This window comes from Budorcas taxicolor, chromosome 15, assembly GCF_023091745.1.
Source record: "Budorcas taxicolor isolate Tak-1 chromosome 15, Takin1.1, whole genome shotgun sequence".
Lineage (NCBI taxonomy): Eukaryota > Metazoa > Chordata > Mammalia > Artiodactyla > Bovidae > Budorcas > Budorcas taxicolor.
Window position 1 is genome coordinate 76254462 of NC_068924.1, and position 5153 is coordinate 76259614.

Genomic DNA, 5153 nt, shown 5'->3' on the forward strand with positions numbered 1-5153 from the left:
TTAATAATAGAGGGTCTGCTAGACTTCAGGTTATTCTCATCAGCAGTGGCTCCTAGATAGTCATGATTTTAGTCTTTCCTTGAGAGGGCATGAGTTCAGGATCTTTCTACTCTGCCAGTCATGACTGCTTCTTCATGTATGTCTGTCTTTGTGCCAGTACCATACTCCTGGGATAGCCTTAACTTTATTGTATATTTTAAAAACAAGAAGTGTGATTGTTTTTTCTACTTGGAATCCCTTGAGATTTCATATGTATTTTAGGATGGATTTTTTTCTATTTCTGCACAAAAAAAAAAAAAAAGAGAGAGAGAGAGAGAGAGATTGAGGTCATTTTCATAGAAATGATATTGAATTTCTAGATCATTTTAGGTCATCTTGACATCTTTGTTGTTGTTGTTCAGTTGTTAAGTCTTGTCTGACTCTGCAAACCCGTGGACTGAAGCATGTCAGGCTCTCCTGTCATTTACTGTCCCCCGGAGTTTGCTCAAACTTATGTCCATTGACTTAGTGATGGTATCCAAACATCTCATCTTCAGTCACCCCCTGCTCCTCCTGTCCTCAGTCTTTCCCAGTACCAGGATCTTTTCCAATGACTTGGCTCTTTGCATCAGTTGGCCAAAGTATTGGAGGTTCAGCTTCAGCATCAGTCCTTCCAATGAATATTCAGGATTGATTTCCTTTAGGATTGACTGGCTTGATCTCCTTGCAGTCCAAGGGACTCTCAAGAGTCTTCTGCAACACCACAGTTCAAAAGCATCAGTTCTTCGGTGCACAGCCTTCTTTATGGCCCATCTTTCACAACTGTACATGACTACTGGAAAAAACACAGCTTTGACCATATAAAACTTTGTTGGTAAAGCGATGTCTCAATTTCTTAATACGCTGTCTAGGTTTGTCATAGCTTTTCTTCCAAGAAGCAAGTATCTTTTAATTTTATTTTAGTAATATTAAAAATTCTAGCTCATGAATGTATTTCCATTTACATGTGTCTTTTCTAGTATCTTTTGGCAATATTTTGGAGTTTTCCTTGCTTAAGTGCTCTGCCTCCTTGCTTAAATTTATCCAAATATTTTATTCTTATTAATGTTGTTGTCAGTGGGATTGCTCTCTTAATTTCTTCTTTGTGTTGTTCATTGACAGTGTGGAAATTCAACATCCTTTCATAATAATAATAATTATAAAAAAAACAATTGAGGTATAGAAGGAAAGTACATCAACATAATTAAGGATGTAAATGACGCAAACACAGCTCACATCATACTCAACACTGGAAGCTTGCAAGCTTCTCCATTAAGATAAGAAACAAGAAAAGCATGTACTTTCTGATCACTCTTTTATAACATAGCATTGCAATAACAATTTCTGTTAAATATTTAGTGTTTTCTACATACAGGCAAGCTCATCTCTGAAATGAGATTATTTTGTAAATTGATTTTTACTTAATTTTGCTTAAGAAACAGTGTTCCTGATGGTAGCCACACCTATTTTTTCAGATCTCACCTTAAGCACACCTTTTAGGAACGGTCATCTCTGATTATACTATTGATAGTAGAATTTTCCCTCATATCTGGTGCAGTCCTCTATTTGTGGTCTTGAAACACTGAAAACTACACCTACTTTATTACTTATGGTCTCCTTCCTTGTTGTGAAATCTACTATAAAACCATAGCACGCATACAAGAAGAAACGTTTATGTATTTTCCATTTTAGTATTTGCTGTGTCCTCAGCCATAGCATAGTTTGTGTATTCAAATAGATAATCTAAGTACGATTTAATGATTAGATAAATATTTATTATATCTGAATTGATTATACATTTCATATATTGACTAAGCAACGATGAAGAATAGATTGAGTACTAAATATTAATAAAAAAAGAAAACCTTCCTATGGCAAGTGGAAAAATGCGTGATAAATTGATCTTTGCTGAAGCAAATCAACTTGGCTGATGTTTTGTTCTTAATGGCAGTAGTCTGGAAATAATTATAAACCATTTTGTTTTACTATCAATGTTACATCTTTCTGACCCTAAAAGATGATGTGGTTTACTAGTGGTTTTTACATATGGGCGTACTTTTAAAATTTACTGGAAAAATCCCATCAATTGAATTGAGCCAAGAATCAGTCTTGGACACAGTCCAGTTCTAAGATTTAATGTTCAGAATGGTTCAGTTCAGTTCAATCGCTCAATCGTGTCCGACTCTTTGTGAACTCATGGACTGCAGAATGCCAGGCCTCCCTGTCCATCACCAACTCCCAGAGTTCACTCAAACTCACGTCCATCAAGTTGGTGATGCCATCTAGCAATCTCATCCTCTGTTGTCCCCTTCTCCTCCTGCCCCCAATCCCTCCCAGCATCAGAGTCTTTTCCAATGAGTCAACACTTCGCATGAGGTGGCCAAAGTACTGGAGTTTCAGCTTTAGCATCAGTCCTTCCAATGAACACCCAGGACTGATCTCCTTTAGAATGGACTGGTTGGATCTCCTTGCAGTCCAAGGGACTCTCAAGAGTCTTCTCCAACACCACAGTTCAAAAGCATCAATTCTTCAGCGCTCAGCTTTCTTCACAGTCCAACTCTCACATCCATACATGACACCTGGAAAAACCATAGCCTTGACTGGAAGGACCTTTGTTGGCAAAATAATGTCTCTATTTTTTAATATGCTAGGTTGGTCATAACTTTCCTTCCAAAGAGTAAGTGTCTTTTTAATTTCATAGCTGCAATCACCATCTGCAGTGATTTTGGAACCCTCCAAAATAAAGTCTGGCACTGTTTCCACTGTTTCCCCATCCATTTCCCATGAAGTGATGGGACCAGATGCCATGATCTTAGTTTTCTGAATGTTGAGCTTTACGCCAACCTTTTCACTCTCCTCTTTCACTTTCATCAAGAGGCTTTTTAGCTCCTCTTCACTTTCTGCCATAAGGGTGGTGTCATCTGCATATCTGAGGTGATTGATATTTTCCCAGCAATCTTGATTCCAGCTTGTACTTCTTCCATCCCAGCGTTTCTCATGATACTCTGCATGTAAGTTAAATAAGCAGGGTGACAATATGCAGCCTTGACATACTCCTTTTCCTATTTGGAACCTGTCTGTTGTTCCATGTCCAGTTCTAACTGTTGCTTCCTGACCTGCCTACAGGTTTCTCAAGAAGCAGGTCAGGTGGTCTGGTATTCCCATCTCTTTCAGAATTTTCCACAGTTTATTGTGATCCACACAGTCAAAGACTTTGATAGTCAATAAAGCAGAAATAGATGTTTTTCTGGAACTCTCTTGCTTTTTTGATGATCCAGCGGATGTTGGCAATTTGATCTCTGGTTCCTCTGCCTTTTCTAAAACCAGCTTGAACATCTGGAAGTTCACGGTTCATGTATTGCTGAAGCCTGGCTTGGAGAATTTTGAGCATTAGTTTACTAGTGTGTCCTTCCAATGAATATTCAGGACTGATTTCCTTTAGGATTGACTGGTTGGATCTCCTTGCTGTCCAAGGGACTTTCAGGAGTCTTCTCCAACACCACAGTTTGAAAGTATCAATTCTTCAGTGCTCACCCTTCTTTATGGTCCAACTCTCATGTCTGTACACGACTACTAGAAAAATCATACCTTTGATTATACAGAATTTTGTCAGGAAAGTAATGTGTCTGCTTTTTAATATGCTGTCTGTGTTTGTCATAGCTATTCTTTCAAGGAGCAAGTGCCTTTTAATTTCATGGCTACAGTCACTGTCTCAGTGATTTTGAAGCCCAAGAAAATAAAGTCTGTCACTGTTTTCCCATATATTTTCCATAAAGTGATGTGACCGAATGCCATGATTTTCGTTTTTCTGAATGTTGAGTTATAAACCAACTTTTTCACTCTCCTCTTTCACCTTCATTAAAAGACTGTTTCAAACATATGTAATTTATTTTTCACTTTTGGATGTTGCTATAAACTTAAAACTTTTGTTCCTCTCCAAAAGCATAAGTTAAATCCTACTTAATGTGAGAGTATTTAGAGGTGAGCCCTTTGGATAATTACTAGATCATAAAATTGTTATGAAGAGACATTAGAGAATTCTCTCGACCCTTCTGCCATGAAACAACACAGGAAAAAGATGGCCATCTAGGAATGAGGTAGTGGAACTCACCAGATATGGAGTCTGTCTGCAGCTTAATCTTGGATTTCCTAGCCACTAAACTTGTGAAATGGAGAAGGCAATGGCACTCCACTCCAGTACTCTTGCCTGGAAAATCCCACGGACGGAGGAGTCTGGTGGGCTGCAGTCCATGGGGTCATGAAGAGTCGGACACGACTGAGTGACTTCACTTTCACGCATTGGAGAAAGAAATGGCACCCACTCCAGTGTTCTTGCCTGGAGAACCTGGTGGGCTGCTGTCTATGGGGTCACACAGAGTCGGACACGACTGAAGTGGCTTAGCAGCAGCAAACTTGTGAAAATGTTTATTATTTAATCCTTCTACTATGGTGTCGTGTAATTGCAGTCCAAATCAATTAAGAGAGATATTAATTAATTTTCATATTTGTGTATTTTTTTCAAGCAATGAGATAAATATCTTCATTAACTACCTATGTTTATTGATCTATAAGCTCCCTGAAGTCAAGAAAACTTATGTCATTCTCTGTTTCTCACACAATGTGTGATACATAATATCCACTCTGAAAGTGAAAGTTGCTCAGTCGTGTCCAACTCTTTGCGACCCCATGGACTATACAGTCCATGGTATTCTCCAGGCCAGAATACTGGGGTGGGTGGCCGGTACCTTCTCCAGGGAATCTTCCCATCCAAGGGATTGAACCCAGGTTTCCCGCATTGCAGGCAGATTCTTTACCAGTTGAGCCAAAAGGGATGTTAATCATTCAGGCATGTCTGACTCTTTGCGATCCTATGGACTATAGTCCAACAGGCTCCTCAGTCCATGGAATTCTCTAGGCAAGAATACTGTCGTAGGTTGCCATTCCCTTCTCTAGGGTATCTTCCCAACTCACTCTATACACTTTGTAAATTACTTGCATTCTTGATCTTTTGGAGTGAGAATTTCTACTGATAAAAATTGATTAACTCTTTCTACATTATATATATATGTTTCCTTGAAATATTTACTCTTGAAATTTGCTAGAATACTCTATTTATTTTTTCCCTTTTATTAATA